Source organism: Aythya ferina (assembly GCF_964211825.1).
Source record: "Aythya ferina genome assembly, chromosome: 10".
NCBI lineage: Eukaryota > Metazoa > Chordata > Aves > Anseriformes > Anatidae > Aythya > Aythya ferina.
In genome coordinates, this window is record NC_140306.1 from 8,239,850 (window position 1) to 8,252,271 (window position 12,422).

The 12,422-nt window shown below is 34.0% G+C and overlaps 1 protein-coding gene across 6 annotated transcripts in view; it reads left to right on the forward strand.

Annotated features, from left to right (window-relative positions):
* FHIT (fragile histidine triad diadenosine triphosphatase) overlaps positions 1–12,422 on the forward strand; it is a 565,148-nt gene that overhangs the window by 72,185 nt on the left and 480,541 nt on the right. For all 6 annotated transcript variants that reach the window (XR_014696330.1, XM_084530544.1, XM_084530543.1 and 3 more), the window contains exon 2: positions 970–1,032. The gene's annotated coding sequence lies outside the window, so the exon portion shown is untranslated. The remainder of the gene's footprint in view (positions 1–969; positions 1,033–12,422) is intronic.

The following is a 12,422-nucleotide window of genomic DNA, read 5'->3' on the forward strand; positions in this document are numbered from 1 at the left end:
ACTCCATTTATTTTCTTTCATAATATGGATTAAGGTATACAAGGTGAATCAGCTTTAACCAGTACTGAATATTTTTTATTAATGAAAACCTATTCTTTTATGTCTTACTGTTAAATATAGTGTGCATTATGCACTGGGTACGCGTCTCACTTCCTTGTATGGCATTGGTAATGTTAAATTAATATCTATTCTTGTCAAGGTATGCAGTCAGATTTACATAATTAGTCTGTTGTTGCTTTGAGCTTTTTTTGCAAAGGAAACCTGTTACTAATGAAGGTCTGTTCTGGTCACATAAAGAACGTTTTAGTCTTCTAATAATGTTCATTCACTTATTCCACCCTTACCTTTTTTTTATTTTTTTTTAAATCAGTGTTTTTGGAAACGTGTTGAGGCATCTTTTATGAAGCTCTTTGCAGATGCAAACCACGAACATTCTGTTCCACAATTCATATTTTCCATCTTTCAGTGTAATAAGCTCCAATTTGTCTACTAGTTTTTAGAAGAGAAACTTTTAAATTTCTTGTAGTAAAAAAAAAAAATATTTTTATTACCCTTTTTTTTTTTTTTGTCCTTAGCTGTTGTAACAAGTCTGGTTCTCTTCCATAAAATTGTCATATTTCCAGGAGGAGCACTTTAAATGAACATGGCCAGAAAATCAGCATTATTTGTTGTTTTGGACCAATTTTTAACATTTCTTAAAACTGCAACTATATAAACATAATCATCACTGTAGGTGTAACTGTCACCACAATAAAAGGAGTGGAGCGATAGCTTAAATTAGATGGATAAGTCAAGTAATTGAGGAAAAGATTATCTAAGAAGGGAATTTCATCTAAATATGTATATTCAGAACATCATAATTGATGGAATACCAGATTGTAACTTTTTTTATTTTAAAGAAATAATGTTAAATCTTTATGTTGTGTTGGTTGCCAAGAAGTACTGAGTATGGTGTTTCCTATTTTTCAGGTTACCTATACAAATAACACATTTTAAGAAGTCAAGCCTCAAGGAACTGTTAGGTGGAAATATGTAAGTATTGACATTCTTGTTATTTACTTCCTGTTCTGAGCACTTAATCTGGTTGGTTTCAACTGTAACGTTTTACTCTGGAATAAGGAAGATAAAAAGTAGATTTTTTTTTTAATGCAAATATTCACAATATTGTGAAGTTCTTCTGAAGTCCTTGCAAAGACACTGAAAAATGGATGATACTGTTTTTCTTCATATTTGTTTTTATCACTCAAATAAGTAACTCTAAAATATCTAATGGTTTGCTGCCTCATGAAAATTTAATGATGATTTTCATTCAGTGTAAGCTGTTGGGTAGGTCAGAGATGCCTCATATCTTGGATGGAGTTATGAAATTTTCTGAGTTTATTACCCTATTAAAATTCATTTTAAATGTCAAAGTTTCTAATTTGTACAAGGAAACTTAATTTAGGAGCATCTTCAATGAAACACATACTTTTCTTCCTGAGTATCAAGTGAAGTATCAGATAAAAATGTAAGTCCTTTGCAGCATATTAAAACAATTATTTCTATCTTTTAACTTTAGGTAGGTGCAGAGGTGGGTACGAGCAAAGTCATAACATACTAGAAAACTATTCTGACTTTCATGTTAAAAACAATTCAGAGGAAAAGACTTTAATTTTAACCAAAAGTACTGAGTTAGGGAAAAAGCAAAACAACATTCTCAGCAAAGCCCAACTGCTTTTTTTTTTTTTTTTTTTTTTTTCCTTAAAGTTAATTCTGTCCCCTGAATGACTTACTGCTGGCTTTGACCTATTTTGTACTCTTGTTCTGTAACGTTAATCTCATACTTCTGTCTTGGCCTGTCTGCACTAGACCTCTGCCTCTGTGCTTGTGTAGTGCATATTAACTCACCTTTTCATTGTATTGGGTGTTTTCCTAATCAGATGTTTCCAGCTTCAACACCTGAACACATAAGTTTTACAGAAGGGGGAGTATTAATGGGCAGGTGGTGAGGCAAAACTGGCGGTAGTCCAAGGCTAAAATTCTCCAGATGAGCCAGATGAATAGATAATGGCTAAAGGAACCATTTTTCTAACCCTGTTATTGTGGTTTTCTTTTTGAAGTGGGACCCAGTACTGTCCTGTCTATTAGCTGTGTGTAAATCTTGCCAAAGCCTGAGACTGGAACTTTGATAAATAGATTTTTCTAGTTAATGAGGAAATGTGTTATTGAAGTTACCAGGTATTGGTTTATTGTGGACTGATAAATTTGGGAGTATGACTTTAACAGTGGAGGACAAAAATAATTTAGTGATAAGGATTGAGGGAGACTAATCAGGTAGTAGTATGCCAATTTAAGAAGCTTAAATGTTACATCCCTCATCAAAACTAGTATTAGTGATGCTCGTATCTGATATCTCTATATCTCTGCTGAGTTTAAGAATAGTTAACATAGAGATAAATTCAGTGCCTGTGAGACAAATGCAATGTTTTTTCCCCAACAGGAACCTCCAACAGCGTGGGGGGTGGGGATGAGAGATTTTAACATCCTAGAATGAATGTTGTTTGAAACAATAATATTTGCATCGTAACTGGGTGCAAGGATAATTCACCAGATTCTCCTTGTTACTATAACTTTGTCAGTGTGTATTCGCCTGTTTACACGCTTGAAATCCATGTTAGAGATATCATTTTCAGAGATGCTAGCCTCCATCTCTAATCGGTAACTGCAGTACTTGTGGTTCCCGAGTATCTATGTCTAAGCTCATTAGTCTATACTAGATGTTAGAAGTCTATAATGTATGCCAAAATCCTTGTTAAAGCAGATTTAAATTGCTTATTAAAAAATGTGGGGAATTACGTTAACACTAATAAAACTTAGATTTAATTGTTGGATTTTCATGACTTCGACTTCAAAAGCCTTGATTGTGTCATATGTTTATTTAGAACTTATGTCACTTATTTATTCAGACGCTTAAATGTTAGTCTTCTCAGATGAAGACTTCCTCTTTGAGCAACTGTTCAAAAATACTAGTCTTGATTTCTTGTGATCCCAGAGGAAAGAGACTTTTTTTTAGTTGTTTTGCAGCATGAAGAAGAACGCAAACTATCTTAAATTTAGGTATTGATATAAGAGGAGTTCATATCAGGAAATTGAATGCCTTTCATGTGCTTCAAATGTAGGTTTCAAGACAGTTAATTTCAGAATGGCATATCTCAGCAGATGTGCAGAATTTATAATAGATTTCATCTTTGCTATGAGCCATAATATCTGGTTAGCTAAAAATTCTAGAAATGTTGTCAAGAAGAGGGGAGAAAAAAATGTCAGTGCAAATCAATAACAATTTAGCTATGTTGCCAGATCAGTTGTATTCTGTGGTTCATAATTGTTCAATGGATAGACAAAAATGTTTTACATATGCATTATAATTTCATTATATATTGATTCATCTTAATAGTTCCTTCTAGTTATTAGCATTACTATTATTTGTCTGACAGTACCACCTAGCGAATGTGGCTGTTGCCATAAGCTGTAGTCAAAGTTTCTCTTCACACATGTAACATACTCTGCCAGTAATACCAACAGCAGGACAAAATATTATCTCTTTTCTACAGATGGCATGCTTAACGTGAGTATTTACCTTGGCTTCTGGGCAGAATTGTACAATTCATGCTGCAGCCTATGCTGTCATTAGGACTTGCATTAGTAAATTTGGAACCATTTAGATTATATATGTGTAAGCTGCAAAAACATCTTTGGCTTTCAGTTGTAGATGTATTCTATTACAATATGCCTCTAAGGTATAACAGGTTCTGTCATCAGCCTTATGTTATTAAGAGGTGAGGAGGAAAGAATCTTCCAAGTTATATATCTTTCTTTATTTTTCCCCCCAACTCTCCACTCAAAATACACTGTGTACTTGGATAGTTAGAACCTTACTTTAGAAGGTTCATGTATTCAGGAGCTCTTGTATTAAACTGCAGAGAAGAATTGTGTGGATTGATCAATAGCTACAGCAGAAGCCTCAGTCCTTGTAGTTGGAATATCTTGTATTTCCATCGTGTGCTTATTTCTGATGTTTCTTTCCTACTGAATTTGTTTGTGAATCCAGTTGCTCCTCTTTTTATTCAGGCCCAGAGATCCCTCTCTATCCTTTTAGACTTCTGAGTTGGTAGTAATTTCAGTATATGAATAAACATACTGATCTATCTATCTATATATCTCAGTATTCAGTATATGAGCAGCGTTCTACCATTCTATCTCATTCATTTTTCCAATTTCACATAGGCTTGCTTGGACACAAATATAAAGATAGCAAATGGAGTTCTGTTTTAAACATATTTTGAACTCCTCCTTGTGGAACTGGTTTGTTTCTTTCTTCTTTCCTACAAAAGGCAGTCTTTCCTCATTCAGACATCCCATGAGCAGCCTAGAATCTGGCAAGATTATTCCAGTTCAGCCTGCTTTGCTTCTGCTCTTGTCTGAGTGGTGGTTGCAGCTGAGTCACATAAAGCAGTCTTTAAGATTTAAAAAAAAATTTTTTTTGAAGATTGGATATTGAATATTGGCCTTTCTTATACTCATTCATCAGGGGGCTAGAGCTCGAGCTATGACTATTCAGGTAATATAATGGGAGTTTGTTAATATGATCAAGCTCCTATCAAAGGATAATCAGTCTGTTAAGTTAAGAGCTCCTTCATTGATCAGAAAATACTTGACTGTCTTTTTCATTCATCAGCGTCAAAAATAGTTTGGAATGAGTATAACGTGTAGCTTACATGCTTCACTGTATGCATACATATATGTGTATATACTAAGCATGATCTTACAATGTACATCGTCCTTGTTGAGTTGGGTAACTAAGGCTCTGCTGCTTAGTGGTTGTATTTTTGAGATTACTTAGCACAGTAGTCTGTTTCTTTATGGTTGTCTCCAGCTCTGTATCTTTCTCTCTTTTTCCACCTGACTCTAAAATACATACAGATTCTTGTCTGGGACATGTTTTAAAGTCAACCCCTCCCCCCCCCCCTTTTTTTTTCAAGTTTTTGAAGTTTGAGGTATCCTGATAAAAGTAGAATATAAAGATTGAGCTTTACCTGTTCAAGGAAGCAGATACACAGATAAAGACAGTAAAGAATATTCCGATCCTCCCAGTCACTGCTGTGATCCTCTAAATTTTATTGATGCAAATAATTTCATCTTTATATTGGATGATATATATCACATGCTAGCTCAAATGATAGATTCTTTTGGTTTATTCAATTTGTTTATTTTTAATATTGTTTAATGTGTAGGCACTGTTGAGTGAACACACATACTCTTAGGGGTGACTCAAATTAATTCCTCTTCTATCATGAAATTTCTCCATGGATTTATCACAAATTGCTGCAGCTGTGAGTGATTCCACACTCTCATGAGAAGTATGAGATTAAATTCTGTCACTACTGTACTATTTTTAATTAATTTAACCTCCAAATGAATCATTTTCCAGTGCCAGTTTCTCTCTCTTTGGTCAGTGGATTACTTAGCTAATGTCAAATTAATTATTTAATGCAGTTAATGTTTAAAAGCTTTGTGAAAGTGATAAGAATGGCAACTGCAGATTCTGGAACTGCTACGGGAAACGAGAATTCATGTTTTTAACTGAAAACAGAAGTTGCATTTTCATATTAGTGGCTTGACTTTTGCTATTGATTTTAATATGGAACACACTCAGCTATAGCAGCAAGGGTGATAGTTAAAATATCACAGCACCAGCAGCTAGATCCTGAAGTGATAATCATTTTTTTTCTACTAATTTGGAGAATAACAAAGGAAAACAGGAGTAACTCTGACAAAGTAGAAAAGACTCTAACTTCATTGCATATTAAGGAAGGAACAATCTATTTCTTTTGTAGCAAGAGTTGGTGTCTCAAGGTGAAAGTCAAGTTACGGGGTGTAGCAAGTAACCAAGAACTAGTATTATGGGTACTATAGCTTTCTGGCAGCATCTATATTCTGAAGCAATATGGTTGAGACTTGGTACTGGTGGAACACAGAATATGAAAACAAAATTGCTCAAGAGTTTAGGCAAATCAGTAACTGTAGGTATGACAGAGTGCAAAAAAAATCTGGTTTTGGCAAGTTAAGTATGCTTTACTTTAAACAAATGTCTTTTGTCAAATAGGTTGTCTTTCATATATCAATACAGTTGGTTCTGTAATGGCTAGAACCTAGAGGTCATAACACAGACACATTGGAATGCTAGATCCCATTGAAGAAGCCAAGGCTGAGTTTAAGTGCTGAAAAACAATAAATAGAAGGAATGAAAAGGAATGACTCAAAACCCTGTTTAAGCAAGGGGCATTGGAAAAGAGGACCAACAGAGGTCCCTTCTGATCTCAACCATTCTGTACGTCTGTGAGAACTACTTTCTTTTTATAAAGAAACACTTCTAAAGGCTGTTTTGCTTTTGCACTGTCTAACTCATACCCATATGAACTCTAAATACTTATGAAGCTATCAAATACATAGATATTTAAGTTTTGTGCTGTTATCTTTACCTGAAAACAGTGCTTGAGTGTGGTTTCTTCTAATTTCTGAAAAGATGCCAAACTTAAAATACCTGTCACAAACAAAATCTTTCTGTCTGTAAGTGTTTAAATTAGCACTGCTAAGCGTAATAGGATAGGTGTTTTCTCTGGTAAATCTGCATTACTCTGAGGACCCTTGAGATTAATTTTGTGCAAAATGATTATCCCCACCATCAGCAGTGCTCTTAACTACCGAAGTATTTTGCATTATCAAAACCAAGGTAATGAAACATAATGCAGATTGATTTTAACAGAGGAAATAATGTGTGGAAACTTCTATGATAACATGTTACTTCTGGGTTATAAATTACCAAGAAAACTGATGGAAGGGGAAGCTCTGTTTGCCAATCCCCACTAAGGAAAAATAAAGGAAATGGGGAGGAAGGGGAAAGACACAAACAAGCAGAAAATATACTTAAACAATGTATATTAGTTAGTTGGTTGTTTTTTATATGTATATAGTTCACCTTAAACTGAGAACTATAACCTATAGAACCTGAGAACTATAGGTGTTGTAAAACTAGAGATTACCTCTGATTCAAATATTAATATACTTTTGATAAAGCATTTGTGTATAAACTAATTGCTTCTGCTTTGTGCTTTGAGGCTGGAAGCTGTGAGGTCCTTCATTCATCTAATCATTTTTTATTTTATTTTTTTGTAAATCAGGTATAAATGGGAAAAACAACAGAGGTTATCTTGGAGATTCTCAGACAGGAGACAGCAAAAACTATTTAAATGATTAGTACTTAGGAAATGGAATTATTTAGAAAGAGCGGCTGAATCCTTGCCAATTAAATGGGTGTCAAAAGAGATAATGGTTAACTTGATCGGAAAAGAGGTAATTTCTTTAAAATACATTTGCTCATCTAAAACAATTACATACACAAAAATTCAGTACCAATTTTAGAAAACTATCTCCTGTTACGGTACATTTAATTGAACAAGTTTAATGTTTATGTCATTACTTACGCAGATACTGAAAGTTCAGAAATTTTAGAGGTTTGATTCAGCATGATGTTGATGTTCTCCAATGAAGACAATAAGATCGATTTTAATGGAACCTTTAACACTATTTCATATTTTAAAAGAACAACAAGAAAAAAAAGGTTAAAAAAACAAAAAGATTATACACTGCATTTGGAGCATAGGGTGCATATAAAAACCGAAAAGGAGGCACATATTTTCTCTGTAACCATTTTCTCATTTTCTCAGGTTTTGGATGCAGTGAATTCTGTACCCAGTTGTTTGAGCAATGTTTATTTGTGTATTGACAGCTTATGAATACTTCTATTTTTTTCTATACTAAAAGGAGTCGTGTTCAATGTCTTGTTAACTTGCTGTGTGAAGTGACCTGCATGTGTTTTGTTGTGGTTTTTGAACTGATTTATTTAAAAAAGCCAGGTGAACAGAAAGTACAAAGTTTTTGTGCTTAGTGTTTTTAATTGTACTGCTCCTTTTCAAGGACTTTATAACCAGGTCTTGTTATCTGTGGGGGCTTTGTCATCAACCGTTCCTACTGTACCAGAAATGTTGTAATTTTGATTGTATTGAAAGTCTTATTTATTCTCCTATGCTTGCAGCTGCTGGCTGGGCACTGCAGACAGCATTATTAAATTACTGTTATTGCTCAGTATCCTGGCATGATGAGAAGCTCTGTCAGAGGTGTTGATCAATGAGAATGCTTTCTCTTTAGATACTGGCACCAATGTAACTCTGTTTAGTTAATTGGCAAGATATTAGAGTTAATTGTAAGTGTAAGTCATTGTATTGCTACTAATCCCTGCTTGCTTAAAGAGTGACTTCTGAGGTAAAAAAAAAAAAAAAAAAAGTTCTGAACTATGTCTGAAGTTCTGAGTTTACTGTGATATAAGTAGGGTGAAATTTTGGTTTTCCAATTTCTCGTTTTACAAAGTGATCACAGAAATTTTAAAAGTTGCTACGATCTATTCCTACATTTTCTCAACCAACAAAGTAACAAATTAATATTTTAATATTATATTTACTAAATCTATATTAGTGTACTATATAATAAAGTAGATTTAGGGCATTGGAAGATGTCTTGTTTCTGAGCTTCAACACTGAATTGCTGTGTAACTTGAGGCATAAAGTTCACACTGTCTTTATGCCAAACCTCATCTCTGACATCAAACTTCGTGATTTGTGTGAATAATAGTTATTGAACTGGGTTAACCACAAGCATGGCCAGAGACAAAGCAGGTATAGTGAAGATATAACTGATGAGATTCATTTTATACTTAAAGCAAAATTATAGAACAATTAAGGTTGGAAGGGTCTTTGTGTGATCTTAGTCCAACTTCTGTTCAAGGTAGAGTATGGGTAGGCATCTGGAGAAGTGGATGGCCAGATTGGATGGAGCCAGGTTGGATGGGGCTTTGAGCAACCTGGTCTAGTGGAAGGTGTCCCTCCCCATAGCAGGGAGGGTGGAATTAGCTGATTTTTAAGGTCCCTTCCAACCCAAACCTTTGTACGATTCTGTGAGTTTGACTTCAAATCTCCAGGACTGAGATGTTCTGCAGCCTGGATGGGCAGCTTGTTGCTTGGAGGGGATTTTTGAAGTAAGCTAGTCCACAGCTAGACTAGTTGCCAGCTACTGCAATCAACTGTTTGATCAAGTCAAACACATCTTTGTGCAGTTAAGTTTCTGCTGCCACTCTTAATGCCCAGGTGAGTCTCCCAAAATAAAATATGTAGCCATTGCCTCTACTATCTTTGAACTTACTTAAAAAAAACAAAACAAAACAAAACAAAAAAAACCTCCAGTGATGAAATTCTCATGTTGCTTGGGAAATTTTCCCACCTCTCAGAAAATGTTCTAGTTCATAAATGTTCTAGTTGTTAGAAAAGGACTTCCTAGTTTCAGGGTCCAAAGCTGGTGGGAAGTCTTCTCCAAATGCTTTCATTGCATGAGTGCTTTGCACTGGTAGACTTCTGTTGAGATTTATGATATATTAGTTCTATATGAGGCAAATTCTTTGTGTCATACTGTTTGTATCTGAGGTTGGTTCATATATTTCAAATGCTTAAACAACTTGTTTTGATATGTAGAAATGTTGCTTTTTATTCAGTGAATAGAGACACTGTTTTTCCTTTAACTATCTTAGTGTGTGTTTATTTGAGGTAATACTATTTATGACTAGTAAATGGAATTTATTTCTGAATAAAAAATTCTCTGACATACAAAAATATTTTATGGAATGATCTTTAAGAAAAAAATCTAAGTGCCCAGTGGAGAAGGCTGTATGCATGCACAGTGCTTCCATGTGTCTGTTCTTTAAAACTTGCATTGTTTTTTGGTTTTGTTTTGTTTAATTTGTTTTTCATACATTCCTATCTACTCTCAAAGAAATAATGGAATTTCTCCAATCATGACCCGGCTATACTTCGATTTTTTTTTTTCATGTATTTCATGCTTAATCTTTTCAAATTCTTTTATTCATATGATGTGTTAAGCTTCTTGGGAGAATAGAATGTTATAGTTTCTACACTAATAGCTTGTAAGAAAATGACTAAGTAGACTTGTTTACTGTCCTACTGCATTCAGTTGCAACTGAAAAAGTATATAAGAACAATGGATCATGGTTAATATTCTGTGGAAGTGTGAAGCTTTGATGTATGTATTTGCTGGTGTCTGCAAAACACAGATAATCAGTATTCTGAAGAGGTGTTCAAATTAAACATCAACTTGACCAGTCATAATTATGGCATTGTAAGGACAGATTGGCACTGAAAACTAATGAAGTTGTCTTTAATCTCCTGCACTGTCAATTATAATCTACTTGTGGTTAAGAGAAAATATTTTGGTGGTTTTAGTCATATTCATGTGACTGCTGGGTGGAATTCTCTTATGTATTTTATTTCCAGATAATAAGCATTTATTGCTTAAGAATTTCCTTCTAGGAGGAAGAGCAGCTAAAGATGTGCTTTATTTCTCGGCTAAAAGTTCATCTTTCACTGTATTGTAGCTGTTATTTCTGACTTGCTTTCTCTGGTATTGAAAGATGGGAGTTTTATGCTTCTTATTTTATGACTTTTTTTAGCCATATGCATTTTACTGAGATACTATAAGGTCTTATTTAGCATTTTTAAAATTAAAATATTTCTTCTAGTTCAGAGAAAGTATCACCATTTGGGTTTTGTACTAGTTTTATCCAATCATTGGCCTTCAGGGTATTTCAAGAGCAGTGACTTCACTGTGTTTTGTAACAAGTTACATTCATTTGGTGTAATTTGATTAATTACAGTGAATGAAAGTACCAGGGTTTCTAGTACTCAATCTCTTTATCAACAGAAAGCATAAAATGTCAGATTAAATATTCAGAAGAAAGAAAAACACATTTTGAAGCATTCTGGAAGGGAAAATAATCTTACAGAATCAGACAAGATCATGTGAAACCTATGGGTAAACTTAGAGATGTTTTGCCTTCCAATACAGAATTAGAAGTGTTAGCATTCAGAAACAGTGTAAATTTCTTATATAGAGATAGTACCAAAAAGTAACATAAAGTAACATTAGAAACACCTTGTACTTTTTTTTTCTTTTATTTCCTGCATAAGAAAAGCATCTCCATCATATCTTCAGGTATAAAACAAGTACTTGACAGATTGTATGAACTATGTAGGGTAATCAGAGATAATTTTCTTAGACCAGAAGATTACATTTACAAGTTACTGCTAAATGTTGCTTCTCTGTGCTTTTCATTTTCAAAGTTAAAGCAACGTTTATAAATTCCTGCTTAATACCATCTGTATTAAGTTTCTTCATAATGAATTGTGAAATTTGGATGTGGCTGTTAGCAGTAAAGATTATGGCACCATTTTTGCCTTCCAGGAGCATGTATAATAGTAAAAGTCTTATACAGTGAGTGCAGTCCAGCGTTTCTGACTGTGATGATGTAGAGAACGTATTATAAATGCATGTTGTAGGAAAAGTCATGGTAGGAGACGTGAAAATGGGTGGCATTGCTGGGGTTTATTTGATGGGGCTTAGGTACTCTAGCTGTTGATACGTGTATTGAAATATTATGCCGAGGATGCTATATATTCTATTTCTTGTGTCAATTATTTCTTGTACTTTGAAATGAGATCTAGACTTCTGAGACTTTTCTCAGGCCTTCTGGACTAAGTCTGTAATTCAGCAGGAGTAGTGGGAGCCATATTTTCCACTGCAGTGGTTGCAAGTGAAGTTAAGTGGAAACAAAATGAGTCCACAAGGCTGCAAGAGTTAATTTGCACATGACTGTTTACACAGTTCAGTATTTTTAGTTTGCTGGATGTTTTATTTACTATTACTGTTTTCTGTCTGGTTATGAAAATAAATAATTTTTATGTTCATTTTGTTTTGTAAGTACATTAACAATAACTTCTGGAAGGATATTTTCATCAGTTATTTGCTGTTATAACAATTATGATAATACAGATTGCACCATGCCATACTAAAGAAACTTCAGTATTTATGAAGAGGAAAAAGTGTTTGAAATAATAATAGCTACAATTTGATTGCATTGATGGTAAATTGGGGATATTCTGAATAGAATTTAGAATGAGAAACTAGGCGGGATTGGAAATCAATGTTTTGTTTTGTTTTGTTTTTTACTTGCATTAAGAAAAAACATTGTTTCTCTTCAGTTTGCTTTGTTTCTACATGCACAAAATACACTGAAAAGTGGTATATGTTGGGTTTTGCCTTGTTTGGAGGTTTGAAATTCAGTCTGTCAGTTAAAGGTAAGCAGTCTTTAAAACCTCATTTAGTTTTAGTAGTTTTCACAGTTAACAGAACTATTGTCAGCACCTTTGCTGTGTTAAAGTGCTGACACAAAGGAAGCCTGAGCTAGATCAAATATAGATTATTTT